Source organism: Haliaeetus albicilla, chromosome 20 (assembly GCF_947461875.1).
Source record: "Haliaeetus albicilla chromosome 20, bHalAlb1.1, whole genome shotgun sequence".
Taxonomy (NCBI): domain Eukaryota; kingdom Metazoa; phylum Chordata; class Aves; order Accipitriformes; family Accipitridae; genus Haliaeetus; species Haliaeetus albicilla.
Genome location: NC_091502.1, coordinates 15,540,604 through 15,559,062, shown reverse-complemented (window position 1 = coordinate 15,559,062; position 18,459 = coordinate 15,540,604). Strand labels below are relative to the sequence as shown.

Sequence of the window (18,459 nt, the reverse complement as noted above, 5' to 3'; positions counted from 1 at the left end):
TTTTCTGTTATGTTAAAGCTTACATGTTATTATAAGGATCAAATGCCCATTAAAAATGTGGTTAATATGCCCAGGAAGGGTGGTCTTTCTAGTTCTGCATTGCTTTAAAGGTATGTCACGTAGAAGTAATCAACAGCTACTTGCTTCCTGGACTAAAATTCTGTTCTCAGACATGGGTATGAATTTTAATTGGTGCTGAGGGGAATGATTCAGCTAGATTAAGTTAGTCCTAGTAAACAGCCTCTACTGAGACAACATGGGAGAAGTGTTGCATTGCACTGGGGAAGTACGGGAACAGATCATGAAAAGAAAGGAAATTGTCCCACAGTGGTATGTTGCCTTCTGCAAAGAAGCAAAAATCTTGAACTGTTGCTACTACATGTGTTTCTGAAGTGCATGCAAAATCATTATTGCTGTCTTCCAGCAGTGACTAGAGGCTTCATCTGATATTGGGATCCTCATTATTAAACAAACACATAGTGAGATGCTCTGCTCTGCAGAGCTCACAGTCTAGAGAGAGACAAATGGTGGCAGGATAAACAAGAATGTAAAGAAGGGAGGTAGTAAAATATCAAAGCAGAGGTTTGTAGAAACAACACCAGAATGTCCTTGTGATTAAAAGTAAAGCTGTCAGTAGCACTTCAAATGCTTCAGGTTCTGTGAATATTCTCATTACCTGTTTTCAAACACGTTTTGCTTTGGGATGATATTTTCTCTGCTTTCTTTCTTTCTCTCTATCTGTGCACCTGTATCTAATTACAGCTTCAAATATTCTTCATAGTGTAGCAGGCTAGTATATTACATCTGTTTCATACATGGGTAAATGTGTCACTAAGAAAAAGGGATGAGCAGATAGATCAACTGCTTATGGGTTGGTTATAACAATTATGTCAAGCCTTTAAGACAGCTTCTCATACAAAAATTTTTTGACTGTTACAGTATAAACTGCCTTACAAGAAACTTAATATAAGTATCTGACTATGTATAAGCTTATAACTGTGCTTTATACATCCATAAGCTATGGACTAAAACTCACAAGATGATCTAGGCATTTAGGTCCCACCTAATCTTCACTATCTAATCTCCACAATTTGATAGTCAAATGAAAACATCATGTTCTCAAACTTCTGCTCAGTGACCACGTAGGTTTACTGGTTATGAAAATCCATAGTGCCCCAGGCTCCTTTCCCTCCCTGGCTGCTGCGAGAGCTGTATCTGCTTGGCAGAGTAGTTCTTTGCTTTCTCAATGTACTCAGCTGTATGGCACAATTTCCCCAGGGAAATAAAAGGTGTATTTGTCTGAAAAAACACAGCTTAGACCAGCTCTGCAAGTCCTGAAATCTACGGAAACTTCACCTTACCCTTCAGTACTGGTAAGCTGAGTACCTTTTCTTGTTATATAGATTACTTGTGTTTCTTACATATCAAATTTCTAAGTAAATATTTGTTTTTCAGCTCTAAAAGTCTCCAGGGGACTAACTTAAGCTCACCAACTTTTTTTCCAAAGCTCAACACAGTTTTCACAAAGCTGTCATCATTGGTAAAAATCTGCATATTTGATCCCCCACATATAGGCAGAAAATATTCCACTGTATTCAGGAAAAAACCCCCACACATTTCTGCTGGTTTGGAGAAGAGTAAAATCCTATTCCTAGTAATTTAAAAGGAACATAAGACTGAGAAGGACCTTCTGAATTGCCAAATTTTAGCTTCTGATATTACGGTCAGCCAAGTCATATAATCACATGCATGAAATTATTAAACTCAGTTTCCATTGTCTGCTTTCCTCCACAACATCCACAAGAAGACTATCCAGAACCTTATTTTACCAACCGCTAAAAGCTGTTTTCAAAACTGGTTTGCACTGGGCCCGCTAAAAGACAGACACCTTTTTTTGGATTCACGACTTCTCCAAAAAACCTGTTTAATTTGTTTAAAACTACAGGCTGTTGAACTAACAGTTTGGTTCTGATGTATTTCTGTTTTAAAGAATTTCACTTACTGCCACAATTATACCTGTCTACGTTCTGTCTTGATGTGCTTTAATGCCAGAATATCAATGAGTGTGAAAGGAATGGGAAAAGTCATGTTACTAAAACTCCTAACCTAATCTTCATTTCAAACACAACTTTCAAGAAGACTGTCAGTGATAATCCACTGAAGAAAGTATATTGAAAACAAGTAATCTGATAAATAACATGCTTCTCTCAGAGCAGGTTACCCTCTGGTTGCTTATTTTTACATTAAAATGAACTTTAGCAAACTTGAAAGCCAGATTTCCCTGTCCAGGCACCAAAATCTGCTCATTTCTCCTGTTCAGTGAGAGGACAGTGGTAGTACTGATGATAATATATTGCTTAGCATGTCAAGAAAATCCCTTTTCTGAATACCTGCTGAGAGACGAATGAATTATTTGCCAGAGTTTCAAAGCAGGAATGATTTAGCTGTGCTAGCTTAAAATGGTGCTGGTCAAAATAATTCACGGAGGTTATTCTCGTGAAGCAGGGCAAACTGTAACAAGCTGTATCTGAGCCTGGTATCTGTGATTTTCAGCAGCTGTGTGAACTTCTTCCACTCTGGGTAAGCAAATGCCCTGGATGCTGTGCAATTCTTCAGGAACTCTGCTGTAGAACCAGTCATGTGTATGCAGTGAAAAAGAGAGGCCGATTAAGGAATAAGGTTTTGCTCATATTTATTTTGACTCTGTCTTTCCTGGCACATAGTAGGATAATGAGCACATGATGGGTACACTACAAATAATGATTATAAGTGGTTTAGCCATTCAGAGATACTCAACTAATCCCCTTGCCTCCTCAGAGTAGGCTTATCTCTGTTTACTTCTACAAAGATCATTGCTGCAGTTGTATTTTTTAAGGATTAAAACGAGCCTGACAGGTTAAGCTTTTAGTTTTAGTCAAGAAACAACGTGGAATATATGGAAAATGAAAAGAGAGATATTTTTTCTTTGTAGAGTCAGTTCAGAAGATTTCCAGGCTTATTCCCTTTTCCAGAGCACCCACTTTGAATGGCCTGCATACAGATACCCACAAGCAGCCTGAAGAAAAGAGACAGAAGAGGAATGCAAATAAGCGATTAAACATGGTAAAGAAAATGAGAAGGAAGTTAAGGGAAAGAAAACAGAAAAATACACTAAACGTGTATGATGTGACCCACACCTGTATCATTGCTTTATAGTGTCTGCCAACAGCCAGAGACAATACCAAAAGATCATGCTTTTAAATGGAAGAAGGAGAGAGGGCTTGGATCTGTGTAGTAAGCTCTAGAGCCGTGTAGTATCTCTAGTTCAGATCACTTAGACTACTTAGATAGTTCAGATTTAGATGCAAGTTTTCTGGAAGACAACTGCTTAGAACTTCATTGAGGGTGATTGATTTCAGTGGCTGAGCAGTCAGTGGCAATATCTGCTTACTTGGGATGTAGGAAAAACCTGTTTTCTGCATATTTCAGAGCAAAGACCTATGTGCTTATCTCAGGGACTAAGATATTATAGAGATGTATCTCTGCTGCTAGAGTTACTCTACTAATATTAGCAAACATGTGGTGTCTCCAGCTAAGCATAATGTTCTAATCACTGGGTCATGAAGTATTTAATTAGGGCTACCATCCATCGCTGACACATTCAGGAAGACTGAGTTTTGGTAGACACTGGAGTTCTGCTTCACAAGACATGGCTGCTCCGTGTCTTTTCCCCAAGTTGCAGTGCAGGTCTGTATTCCAAAACCTAAAATACTTCCAGCAGCCTGTCTCCTGGAGATTGGCCAGTTCACTCAGTGCACATTTCAACATATCCAGGTAGAAGAGAGAAGGATGAGTTTGTGTAGCCAGCAGGAGTAAAACCTCTTGTGGAGACTGTGCTGATTTTTCCACAGAAACCTCATACCACCGGGACTCTGGCTGCACAGTTTTAGCCCTGTCACACAGCAGCAATCAGCTTGCTGAAAGGTACCGAAGCCCTGCAGAGATTGCTCTGATGAGCACCCTAGTGCACTTTGGGACTCTGCTCTCCCTAAATATCCAGACTGGCACCTGTTTGGAGCGTGGTGTGGTTTCTGTCATGTCCAAGTTCCCTCTTGCTGGAGATTAGGGCATGCAGCTGTAGGGGAGAGGACCTGGTGCACCTGCATGTTTTACGCTGATGTGGAGCTGGGCACGCTCCCAGGGAACTGGAAAATGTTTCCGAGTGAGGCGACTCAGAGAAATCCTACCTAGCAATGACTACCAATAGGAAGCAAAGACCCAAAAGGAAACCAGGAATATGTCCTGAGTGACGTGTGGTGAAGGTCAAATAAAGTGCCTTTTCCTCCCCGCAGCAGTGCTGTAGTGCTGCTCTGTTCCTTGCCATGACACGCAGTCTGAGCTTAACATGGCAAAAGAGATCCAGGCAAGGCAAGAGGAACCTGTGACAGCCTGGCGACTAGTCAGGTTGTGATTGAATTATGCGTTTTTAGCAGTTAACCTCTTTACAGAGAACAGTTGTTCTGCGTGAGGGAATCAGGTACCACAACAAACAAATAAATCTAGATGCCAGTGGATATGAGATGAAATGAGAGGCAGCTGCCTCAAAAAAGACAAAATTGGAATTTGAGAGCACGGCTCTGGGAAAAAGGTTTTCACTTGAGCACAGCAGAATGGAGGGGTCAGTGCAGTAGTAAATGAGGGGTTCCCTCCTTCCATGCTGTAGAAATTTAGAAGAGAATACAGGATTTTCATATATCCATATTTATCCCACATAGTTCTTTTACCCAAGGACTTTGATCCAGAAACCATACGCTGACCTCAATATGGCAACTGAGACAGTTAAAAGTTGAATGGTAAATGTTCTTTGCAACAGATGGTGGATTTCTACGGTAGCAGGATAAAAAGTAAAACTTGCAGATGATAATGTGGGCAGAGAACAAAAATGAATAGAGCATATTGAGATATTGTTCACATTAACTCTAAAATATATGGTATTGCACTGTACGGAGAAAGACTGTAGGTCAGAGTCTCAGCTGCTGTAAATTGGCTTATTTCTAATGATGTCAAAGTAGCTTGAGGTCTTAAAGTCTACATGTTATACTGATTTACACCAGCTTAAAATCTGGTCCAACATTTTCTGTCACCACATATCATTTCCCTGGGAGCACAGCTTTGAACTCAAACTCTTGAGTTGCTGGCCTGCTCATTTGGATCAATTCCCTAGAAGGTGACCACAGCAAACATAGAGCATTGTTGACAACAGTAATTTTTTGATGCTGTTGCTTCACAGATGCCAGTATGATTTCAAATAAACTCCAGCTGCAACAAGCCTTTCTGCTGATTTCCCTAATGAACTGTGAACCTCCAAAGTGTTTCTACTGACCTTGTATCGAGTATGCTTTCAGAAAGGAAAACAGTACCATTTAGAAGTGAAACTCATTTTACTAACTATGTGTCTGTCACTTACTGGCAGAGCTCAGACAGCTGTGACAGTGAGGGTCAGGTCACAACAACCTCCTCTCGAAGAGAAAGAGGGAGAGAACCTATAGGAATTTGGAAAATAAAACATCTGAAGTCCTGAAAGTGTGTCTTATGTCTGTTCTTGGCAATTACGGTTGAATGGTCCATCCAGGCTTTGGCATTAGGGATTTCAACTCTCAAATCCTACACCCTTTATGAACTGAAATACTTTAGGCAAGTCTTTGAATAAGGGTATCCTTACTGTGGATACTTTGTGATAAAATTAACCCATTTCAGAGATAACTTTTGGCAATATTGCAGAAAACATATTGATTGGTGGCTTTTTATTGGTTGAAATGGAAGCAGACCAATAAACAAATCTGCAACAAGCATTTTCCTGTTCCCTGGGTACAGCACCACATCAGTAAGAATGAAGGTGAAGTCTGTGTTTCATGGTATTGTCATGTTCCAGCTGTAGGTTGAATACACCAAGCTAGATAAAAACAGCATGGGAGAAAGAAAACATATCACTTACTTAGTAAAGTTCTGCCTTCCCTAATCGTTTCTAACTTATTTACATATTACAAGGCCACATTCATTTTAAGACAGACACTGCCACCCTGACTTGTACCATAATGGGAACAACCTATTTTATAAGTAATATGTCATTAAGAACACTAGGAGTTTTCAAGGACTAAGGTATTAATTAATAGGAACATGGATATCAGATTTTGTTTCTTTTGTGGTGGTCTTCTAATAGCAAAATACAGTTATGTTACCCACTCCCTCTTACTTTTTTCACATGCAATTGGCATAGGGTAACCATTGGTATGTGCCGTTTTAACCACATTTCTTCAGCTGCTTCTTGTGTTTGACAGTCTCCTTTGTCAGAGCATTAGAAGTGAATTTTAGAGATCAAATAAAAACCATAATATCCTCACTTTTGCAGTAAGGTACCCACAATGACAAGAACAATGTTCTTAACAAATGTTTTCACTGCCCCGTTTTACCTAGAGCAGTTTGACAGTTCCTTTATACTTGCATATCATAAATGATTCGCAGTTGGATGCACAAGTGAAACAGTTTACTGGAACTAATCCCAGCAGTGGGCAGACCTATTTGTATTACTCTGGCAATGTTCCTTGCGGTAGCACAGTCAGTTGTAAACATAGCAGGAAAGTGAGCTCTAACTAATTCTCATAATATTCACATATCACCAGGAAGAATATCGTCTTTGTTAGTATGGAGGCCTGCAGCCAGAATCTGCTTCAGCAGCCCAATTTTCCCATGTGTCAGGACAAGGATTAATCTCCTGTCAGTATCTGTACCACTATGGTATTGAGCAAAATGATGTGAAAAACAGGGTTATGTGTTATTTGCTACCACTCTCGGTGGTCTTCCTAAGAGTTGGCTGGTCACAGAATTGCTTCTAGGACATCTCTGGAAAGAGGCCTTATTCTGCATCAGGGTTGCTATTCTAGCCACTTCATTTTTCCATCAGCAGAAAGAGTTTGTCCAAAAATGAATTGTTTCACATAACCCAAAGGTTACTCTCTACCTGTACCCTGACTGTAATGACACTCAAAGGTGGGTTTATGTTCTTAATTTAAAATATTAATTTATTTGAAAATTACTTGCAAAAATTAAGCCACATAAACTTGTAAACAAATAAATACAGGAGCAAATGCCCAGATAAGGTGCTGAATTATTTAAAACAGTTGCTTCCAAAATGTTTAGCAGAATACACTAAAGTATTGCTTAGTACTGAAAACTCAGATTGATATGCAATGTATTTTATAGTATCTGCAGTGTAAATTTGCATGAAATAAAATTAAAAAAACCCAAAACAAAACAAAACCCAAACAGAAAAGAATGCAAAGCTGCTCAGTCAGTTTCCATGGAGAATTTTTGTTTTAAAGGAAGATTTTCCTCTCCTCGCAAAAGAAAAAAACAATGTTTTGTCTGGGATCCAGTTTGAGTGGCATAAACACAAAACTTGGACTAAGTTTTGTACCTAATTCTCCTATGGTAAATGACAAAGATTCCTATATAGTGAATGGAGAACAGTAGATGTCTTTGAAAGACTCCAGAGGGAGAACCTGTCTGTTTATCTTAGCACCTAAATGTGAATAGCCTAAAATTCAGCCTTTGTACTGAGAACAACCAACAGAGCAAGCTTCACTTCGACCTCTCTCTGTCACCCATGGGACTTTTTAACTCAGAGTTATTCCGGAGTGAGACTTCCAGAAAGAAGCAAAGTTTCCTCCTAAAGAAGTGGGAGTGGTGGAAGCAGACCGATGATGGCAGACAATACTTAACAGCCGCAAGAGATCCCTGAACTTTTAAAAAGTCATGAAGGAAAATTCAAAAAGAACTGAAAAAGGGGAAAAAAACCTTCAAAACAACAAATACTTATTGCAGTTGGCCTGAAATATGAACACAGTACTTAGCTATAGAGCTGAAAGATTATGAAAAAAGCCATACGATGCTTACAAAATTCACATCTGTCCTCTTTTTATGAACCTCTTATGAAGCTGAATGAGAAGCACTGAAAGTATTATCACAGCATGGTTGTTTAGATGATGATTCAAGCTTGATACTGAAATAGTTATGCTATCCTCTTAAAACATGAGATATGACTAGAGGTATCTCATGGTTGTTAATGGGGATTCATTTTTATGTGTTTCCCTTAATTTTACTAGCATTTTCCTCCTACAGACCTGTATTTTATCCCTTTCTGTTTCTCCAGAAAAATTGTCTGAAGTCTCTTATTTCAATTTTTAAACCAAATTGTTTTTTAAATGTGTATTTTTCTCTGTGAGTTCGATACAAGGTGAATGCTGCGAGATTCTTGCCAGATTGCAAATACCTTCTGTTTTTGAAAGAGACTCCCTGTTCAGAACTGCACTGCTTTTTCTGATACTAATCATGCACTAGGGCTAACTACTGCACGGACAAAAAATCCATTTAACGAAGAGAGAAATTTTAGTCAATGGTCTTTTTAAAATAAAAAATAGAATGGAGGAAAAACCTTCCTACAGTTCTTCAAACAAATATGAGCCTGATTCTCCATTCTTATGTATCTCATCTGTAGTTTCATGAAAAATTGCCTTTGTCAGCAAAGCTGGTTTAAGAAGCTCAGATTGCCACCACCTTCAGCCAATTATTCTTGCCCCTGTGCAGCCCTTTGACACTGCTTATTTGTGCCAATACAATTGATTAACAATGTATATTGTAAATGAAATGGTCCAAGTTAGAAATAAAAATCAAAACAAGGATCAGTGAAATCTGATTCCATCACAGTCTGTGAGGGGTTTGGGGTGCTGCACAGGTGCAGCTATTGCAGCATTACTGGCTTGTTTGGAATGATCAGTTCAATTTCTTATGTACTTTGATGTTAGAACGCTACTTTGAACATTTTTGTGGTACCAGCGGTGACCCTGGCAGTTTGGTTTTTCCAATATGTGTCTATTCCAGGAATTAGCTTCCATAAAAGAGAAAAATCTACCATGACAGTCAAATGGTCTCTGCTTGAGAAAATGTTTTTTTCCTTTGAAATATGTTTTACATTTCAGCAAAATTTCAATGGAACATTAAACCTAAGGAGATTCACTTAGATTGCAGAAGCTGTGCTGTCTTTATGCATGAGTGTCAAGCAATAAAGCACGTACACCGCCTGTGCATTCTCTTGGTAGGAGGCCCATGGAAACTGCCACTTTCAATTCTATCTAATGTTTACATGGTAGGCAGTCTTCTTTCAGATATTGAGGGTGTCTCATTCCTAATGTTCAGGCGTATAGACCAATCCATCACATGAAACTGTCAGTGACATTTCTACCTCTTTTCTAGTTTTGTCATTAAAGTGAGGAAATAAACATGAGACCCCTGCTTTAGCCCTTCGTTTTTTCTCTGTTAAGGGATTATTCATTCACTTCTATCTGTAAAGACACGAATTACAAATGAATGCCGGTGCATTCATTTTGTACCTAGAGTCCCATAATTCACCTGTTCTGTATCTGAATTTACAATGCATTAGTACTTCAGTAGGCTTTAGGACAAAGATTTTTCTTCCATCTATGTTTCCAAAAGAGCCCAGAAACAATTCTTGTTCCTCTATTCCTAATAGCATGAAGATTATGATGAATGAAACCTTATTACTGCTTTTTAGCCTAAATGGAAAAGGTACAAGGACATTGATTTCAGCTGTAAATAGAGCCTGCTTGTAGATTACTCACTATGAAAGATACTTAAAAGCACTGTGTGTTTCTTGCAATATTAGATCAGACGGGCATTTGTAACATATTAATGTTTATAGCTAGTTATTCCTGCAACAGCATCAAGGGAAGAGTTCTCTGATAATAATAGATGGTGAAAAGCAAGATGCATGTCTCACTCATTTTAAAGTAGGAAAAATCAAGTTTCAGATTGGATTTCAGCTAGAAAAGTCCTCCTAAAATGGATGCAATCTGGAACAGATTCTGGAAGACATAGTAACACACCCTTCAGGGCTGCAGTGTGGACAAGGGGGCCACAAGTTGCTCAGAGAAGCCCTGGTTCTCTCCTTGGCTAACCAAAAAGAAGTAGAGATTGCTAGGAAGCTCTTTATTTTAATTTTCCAAAGACCTTGAAGAGACCTAGAGAGACAAAATTTGCAGGGAGATGTAATATCCTTTATTAGAACAATTGATATAATTATAAAATCAAATAGACAGGTGTCAGACGCACCTCAGGTCTAGTCCAGCTCACTCCATTATCACAGAAATGACCTTTTGTTTAAGGAGGACAGGTGAAAAGAAGCACTTGTCTAATTTTATCTGAATATGTCACCAGGAAGTGGGAAGGGCAACTTTTCAAGAATAATCTCCTGTCATTTTTAACTGGGTGACCAGAATTGCAGAGAGTGCTCAAGTTTTCAATCCAACATAGGTTTACACAGCAGCACAGGGGCAGTTTTGTTCTCTATTTTTCTTTTATAATTCCTAGTAATTTCCTAATAATGTCTTTTTGACTATGATGGAGATTTTCACTGAGCTATCCAAGAGCTTCTACCATGCGATAACAGGTAATTTAAAGACCCAAATTGTGTATGTGTTTTCTTTTTTCTCCATTTACATTGCTTTGCGCTCAGTGACATTGAACTTCCTTCATCAGTTTTGTGAGATCTTTCTGCAAACCTTTGCAATTACTTTCACTTTTGACTACCACGAGTAATATTTTTGCCATCAGCAAACTTTTCCACATCACTTTTCCACAGAATATCTCTTTTGATGAACATCACAAGTCCTAGCTCAAATCATTCCACTGTGAAAACAGTATTTCTTGCCATCTTGTCATAGATGTCTCCTTTGTCCAGGAATGTGTCAAAAGCTTTTTTCAAATTCAAACCCGCTATGCCAATTAGATCACCGTTATCTACATGCTTATTGATTCTTTAAAGGACTTTAAAAGTTTTGTGAAGTATGATTTCCCTCTACAAGAGCCCTGTTTTCTATGTCTTAATCCTCCATGTACATTTATGTTTCTGCTAAATCTACCAAGTTTCTAGCAATTTGCAGACTACAGAAGTCAAATGTACAGACCTATTATTTCTTACGTCTTCCTGAATGATCAATTTTTAAATTTGTAACTTTTGTCAATTTCTATTCCTTTACTAATGGTGATTTTAGTAATAAATTATATTCCACAGTTAACAATTACACAATTTACTACTTGAGTTCCTCCAGAGCTCTTGAATGAATAACATATGGTGCTGGAGATATTTTACTCTTCATTCTATTAATTTATTCTAAAATGTCTTCCACTGACAGTTCAGTCTGAGACTGTTTCAATGACTCATTTGTCATAGGAAAAGCTCCCTCTGACATCTACAGTGAACACTGATGCAAAATATTCAGTTAGTTTTTCTGCTGTGGCCACATCTTTTCTCTTCTTTTTACATCGCGGTCATCTACTCCTCAGCAGGACAGGGGGAGAAAATACGTTTGAAAGCTTGTGGGCCAAGATAAGAACAGGGAGATCACCCACTAATTATCACCATGGGCAAAACACACTTGACTTTGGGGAAATAAATTTAATTTATTTATCCAACAGAGTAGGATAATCAGAAATAAGAGCAAATCTAAAACCACTTTCCACCCACACTCCCTTTCTTCCTGGGGTCAACTTCACTGCTGACTCTTCTATCTCCTCTCCCTGAGCAGTGTAGGGGGACAGGGAATGGGAGTTGTGGTCGGTTCATAACACTTCATCTCTGCCACTCCTTCCTCCTCATGGTCTTCCACTGCTCCAACATGGCTCCTTCCCATGGGCTGCAGTCCTTCACAAACTGCTCCATTGTGGGTCCCTTCCCCGGGCTGCAGTCCTTCAGGCACAGACTGCTCCAGCCTGGGTCCCCCATGGGGTCACAAGTCCTGCCAGCAAACCTGCTCCAGTGTGGGCTCCTCTCTCCATGGGGCCACAGGTCCTGCCAGGAGCCTGCTCCAGCGCGGGCTTCCCACAGGGTTCCAGCCTCCTTCGGGCATCCCCCTGCTCTGGCGTGGGGTCCTCCCCAGGCTGCAGGTGGAGATCTGCTCCCCTGTGGACCTCCCTGGGCTGCAGGGGGACAGCCTGCCTCACCATGGTCTTCCCCATGGGCTGCAGGGGAATCTCTGCTCTGGCACCTGGAGCATCTCCTCCCCTCCTTCTGCACTGACCTGGGGGGCTGCAGGGCTGGTGCTCTCACATTTTCTCATTCCTCTCTCAAAACTGCAGTGTAGTGCTTTTTTAACCCCTTCTTAAATATAGTAACACAGAGGCACTACCAGCGTCCCTGATGGGCTCAGCTTTGGCCAGCAGTAGGTCCGTTTTGGAGGTGGTTGGAACCGGCTGTGTCCAACATGGGCACAGCCCCTGGTCTCTTTTCACAGAGGCTGCTTTTGTAGCCCTTTTGCTACCAAAATCTTGCCATGTACGCCAAATACAATGTAAATATTTTAATATTAATTTTGCTCATTTAGAAGCCCATTCCTTTTTCAGCATCCGTTTTTGCTTTTACATTTAAAATGACAAAGCTTATGTTCTTTTTTATTTTTCTTGTCTGGATACAAATTCTACTTTTAAAGGATTCTTTCTTCTTTAGTGAGATGCTCTGTATTGACTGTTATCATTCAGGAATGGGATCTTAGAGTTATGATGAATATCTCCATGAAAATGTCAGCTCAGTGCTCAGCAGCGGTCAAAAAAGTAAATTGAATGTTAGGAATTATTAATAAAGAGTAGAAAAGAGAACAGAAAACATAATCATATCAATGTAAAAAGCTGTTATCCCAAAATCTAAAAAAGGATGTAACAGAACTGGAAGAAGTTTGTAGAAAGGCACGAAGAATAATAAAAAATATAGAACGGCAGTCAAAGGAATTCATAAATAGATCGGGACTATTCAGTCGGAAAAGTGACAATTGAGGGAAGGCTTTGACAGAAATCTGTCCAATCGTAAGGGAAAAGGAAAAGATAAAAAGAGGCAGATGGTTCATTTTCTCTTCCAGAGCAAGAATGAGAGTATCACATGCTGTTAGCAGGTGGTATGTTCAAAGCAAAAAAAACCCCAAAGAGGCAGTTGTCTACATAACATGTAGATAACCCTCCCTCACCAGATCGCTTTTCTTCCAGCATTCTTTACTGTACACAAAAAGACACTGCAAGCAGTATATGAATGACTTACAAGCACACCGCAATTATTTAACAGCTAGTGCACCCAACAGGGAGCAAAAATTGCCTTTCCTATGCCCGCAGGCCTGTGAGATGCATGAGGAGTCTCTGGATCAGGAGTGGGACGGTGGTAGGGAAGTGTCAGCCCTGTTGTGCTCTGGCATGGGTTGGCCTTTGGTGCTGCCAGAAAGCAGATTCTATGCTTTTTCCATAGGTCTTAGTGCTTTCATGTCAGTATTTTTCTCTTGAATCACTGAGTTGCAAATTGCCACTTTCTCACTTCAGTTTGTGTATTTTACTTTCCTTATCTTGTAAGACATTAACTTACATACACCCTTATAGTTGAAAAACAGGTTACTCGGTAAAACTGAGCCAAACGTAGTTGTTAAGTTGGAGGCAGCTGCATCTCCACAGGTTACACCTTGAAAGAATTTTGCCCAGGTTATTGTGGATGGTAAAGGTTTGCATGCATTGAAAAAGCAACTGGAGTAGTTCATGAACAGAAATAGATGAGATGTTAGACAGAAATACCTGATTCTACTAAAAGGCTGTTTCTGTTTCAAGAAGCTCCTGAGTAGGAAATCACTGGGGACTTCAGAGAGTATTCACTGCATGCCTCATCATTCGGATCTTCCTTCAAAATCTGCTTGTCGTCATTGAAGGAAGAGAGACATGGGCCTTGGCTGACCTTTGGTGTGGCTCAACGTGGCTGCTCTCATGCTCTAAAAGCCTTCTTTGCTCTGCCACATAACCATGCAGTCTGGTTTTAGGTCTTTGATTTTTAACACCTTTTTGCCAGAGTTTGCACTTTACTTCTGGCATGATGCTTTTAAGCAGTGTTATCCATGTATTTTCATACATTTTTTTCATTTTAATTACGCCTTCTAATTTGCTTTTACCATGCTTTCCTGGGTTTTTGTGGGCTTGTTTTTGTTTGTTTGTTTGTTTGTTTGTTTGTTTTTTTCCCAGAAGCTTCTTTTATATGATGCTGATGTGGTTTGGAAAGGAGGGAAAACTTTTTAATGATACTGGAATTTTGAATGAGGGAAGTTTAAGAGCACGCTATTTAAAGAGTACCACTGCTGCTTCAGCTACTTCATTTTGAACCATATATATTCTCCTTTTGGTTATTTCACATAGCAGTCATTTTGGTATCTCACTATTTAAGTCTTTATCATAACTCATTGTTACATTTTCCCAGACAATCTGAGTGTTAATTAAAGTGTCCAATTATTATTGCATTTTCATTCCTTGTAGTTGCCTTAATGTTAGCATTTCTGAGTCACTATCGGGGACACATGATAATATAATGTAACCCAAATAATTTATTCATTTAATCTAAGCATGACGTTTTAGTTCACATAAATTGTGATAATTGTTGTGGTTAATTTATTTACTATATTTAACTCTAAGCTTTCTTTATCTTATGAAACTTTTCACTAGCAGCCTGATCTACTTTGTCAGTCCTATATATTATCTACTTGTTTCTCAAGGCACCCAGGTGATCTGTTTCTTAGTCCAAGTTTTTCCATGCTTATTATGGCCATATCTTCACTTCAAATTAGTCCCTTCAGTTCATTCATCTTACTTTATAGATTTTCAGTATTTATAGACTTCTAGTATGATAAAAACACGTTTTCCTTTGATCTAGTTGTGTATTTTTTTGTCCATATTTATGGGGTGAGATTATTCTTTGATGTTTCCTGTCTGAGGTTTATTGTATTCTATCTTTTTTTGAGGATGAAGATTTTACTCTTAAAGGATGAATCATCTCAGACTGTTTTCTCTTATTCCCTTGTTAGATTCACCCTAATCTTTGTTAAAACAAAACCAAAATCAACAACCTCAACTCTCAACCTCAACACTTTTATAACTTTTAAGTCAAATACTAGTGCATGTTCCCTATTGGCCTAGACAGAAATTATCCTTAGGATCGATATATTTCTAAGGTTTCTAAAAATCATCCCCTCGTTGCCTCACATTACTACTGCAACAGCATTTTATAACAGTTCCTTGTCAGCCTGTGTACCAAACCCTGGAAATCTTCCAGAAAGTACTGTTCTCAAGACCCTATTGAGATCATTGAAAGATCAAACTTCGTGTCCTTTCCTCTCCCCCGCTACATCATAAGTACTTCACTGACAAGGTAAAACAGGTAGGAAACTTGTGAGGTCCATAGCTTTTGGGTGCAACAGGCAGGTTATAGGCTTTTAGAGTTGGCTGTGCTCAAGTGTTAAAAATCATCTTAACTATGTATATCAAAGACCTTCTAAAGAAATTCTGCCCCTAGTCTTCTCTCCACACCACCCTAGGACTAACTTACAAAGAGTGATTGATTATTTTCTTCCTTTACCTCCTAAGCTCGTGAAATAAAGGATAGGACACAGTCAGTTCCCGCTAAAATCTCTGTGCCTTTGCCCTCTTGCCCTCCCCTTTCAGCATGGTTTTCAGAAAGTGGGAAACACCCACAAGGACCATGAGGGCTAGGCATGGAATAGCCTTCTGCTTGGGTAGCTTACTCTAGAACGAAGTGAACTTGTCCGCAAATTAAACTTAAAGTACAGGCTGGAGGGAACGACTGTATAACTGTCATATATCTACCATGTTATAATCCTTATTAATCATGTTGGTTTTGTACTTTACGTGCCAAAGGGGAGCACTGCTGAAAGAAAAGAACAGACTCAACTAACCAAATGGGAGATAAATGCTCAAAAAAGAACAAAAAATTTTCACTGGAAAGATCCAACAAAGCAAATCCATTCTTCTTATTAACCGAACATTTTCATTCCAACTTTTATGGCTGTCATGCTTCATTATTCTTCATGTTTGGTAATAGGTTTTATGGTATTGCCTAAGTAATACTGATCTCCCTCCCCCCCGAAAGGTTTTTAATTTCAAATGTGCTGTGCTGTTCTATGAGAGCTTTGATTAGGTAGCTAATGCAACTGCCTTTTATTACAGGTCAGCTGGTATGAATCCCATCACCAGTAATGGAGAGAAGTACATTAAGATAAAGCTGATTGGAGGAAATCATTACTGTTTATTAGCCTAAAGATCATTCATTTCCCAAAGCTTACACTAGATAAATATGCATGTGTATGCAGTAGAAATGATGTCAGTTCAAATAATTTTAAGTGATTATACTTTTCCTTAGCAATTTTTCATTAGACAAATAAAAATTGAGCTTGAGATATAATGCACTTGAGAGATTTAAATATCTTAAAATCTGTAGTTGTGCTATTTTTTTCAGTTGCAATGCCAATACTTTTACTTTAGAAATTATATATGAATGACAAAATTAATAGTAAATATGAAACCTGATTAAACTTTGTTCTTAATCAGAAGGTAATGAAAATTATGTTTAATATAAACGACAAAAACAAACATATGTATTTGTAGCATTGCTCAAAAATTGAAATTCTGACCCATGGGAACATGTATTTTATTTCTAAAACCCAGGTTTTAGCTTGTGTGGAAGACACTAACACCTCAAAATGTGTTTTCATGCTGAACTGAAAACAATGAAAAATACGCATTTGTCCCATGAACAAGTTTTATAACAAATAGTTTATTCCAGTTAACTAGAAAATCTTGTTCTATAAATATAAAAAAATAATTAATCAATACATTCTGTTCTAGTTTAGTCTGCTTTATTTGTTATTTTTTTTTTAGATAATTCTTATAAATAAATGCATAATATCTTTTTCAGGACCATACAACTTACTGCTGAGTAGATTTTAAAAAAAGCATGGAGACCAAAGTGAAAACACTTCCAGTAATGGATGTGTGGCACTTCACACTCTTACAGGTTCCAGCATTTCACCACATCAATTTATACATCAGTCATCTCTTCAGGCCTTTGGAGGTGCACCAGAATACCAGTTACTGTACTCTCTTACTGAGCTCACAAATATCAACATCAGATTTACTCTTTTAGGGGTTCTTTTCTGGGGGGTGGGTTTTCTTTCAATACAGGCAATTGGAACAGAAAATATTTCTGCTTCTTTTTGGATATGTCTTTTCCTCATTTGATAGCATTTTGTGGCAAAACCACTTTGTCCTAGACATTTTTTTTGAAAAAAAAAAAAAAAAAATTATAGCTAACTAATGACTACATATAGGTTAAACTAGTTGTACAGGATCTCTTTACAGTGAGTGAAAGGTATAGGAACTTCCAGAAGGTGACTAAACTCCCTTAAGGATGAAACTTATTATAAATCCAAATGATCCAGTACATTGAAAGTGGTATTAAGGCTTCCATTAAGTAGAATATCTAACTTATTCTGTGAAAATGGTCCAAAATGTGAATTTACAAAATTGTCTTATATTTTTACATATTTCACTGCAATATTTCAGGTACTCAGAAAAAAAAAAAAAAGAAAAAGAAAACTTTATTGACATGTAGTGATTCTTATTCTGATAATTATACGAAAGTCAATATCCGAAATTGGAAACTAATTTCACAGGTGATTTTTTTGTAATGGTTCTTGGTCCTTGTGCTTACCTCCTTTTCTTTTTCTCTGCATGTATGTTTACCCTGAGATGACATTTCTTTTCATATTTTACAGAAACATTTTTTATTATCTACCACATTTTTATATTTAATAGTGATAATTCACATATATAGTAATAATGTAATGGTTTTATCGTTCACCCGGGACATCTGACACATTTAGAGGTTTACTGAATGTGATGTTATAAAGGCAGACTTTCTAAATAAGTTGCACTGTCCTGAAAATGGTGTTGCATAGCTATCATACTTAGTAGATCAGATGGTTCATAGCAGAACTTCTGAAATGCACCCCCAGAAATAGCATGTTCTTTAGAGAAAGCATGTCATATTTTCATATGGTGTTTGCAACAAAATGAACATTCACTGTAGTCAAAAGATATTTTAAAATCATACCTCATAAAAAAGTGATGATGAAGTTTAGCACAAGATCTGTTACTAATATATTAAACCCACAAATAAAATTGGACATAAAATTTCTAAATTCTAATTCTGTTTTTTAAACAAATAAAACAAATTATCACTCTGAGTTTTATGCCATATTACGAAATCAACAGAGGTTGCATAAAGCTGAAGTTATGCAGTGTTGAAACAGGTTTGTTATGTGCACTGTATGACAAATGTAAGGATTTTCTTTCATGCATTCAACTCCAAAATAATAAAAACAAGGCTCTGTGAACTGAAGAAAATGAGGCCAAACTTTCCTTGAATAGACCTATAGAGATCTTTCTTATGTCACTGTGAGCTTCTGCGTGCATGCAGGGGCGGTATGCTGTAGGGAGGTTTTTTATAAACCTCACTGTGGGGTTCAATGCCTCTCCTTT

The 18,459-nt window shown here is 38.1% G+C and overlaps 1 long non-coding RNA gene across 1 annotated transcript; it reads left to right on the top strand.

Annotated features, from left to right (window-relative positions):
• Positions 1 to 16,092: 16,092 nt before the first annotated feature.
• LOC138690119 (uncharacterized) lies at positions 16,093 to 18,119 on the top strand. Its single transcript, XR_011328916.1, has 2 exons — positions 16,093 to 16,221; positions 16,835 to 18,119. It is a non-coding gene; the product is annotated as an uncharacterized lncRNA (long non-coding RNA).
• Positions 18,120 to 18,459: the final 340 nt, after the last annotated feature.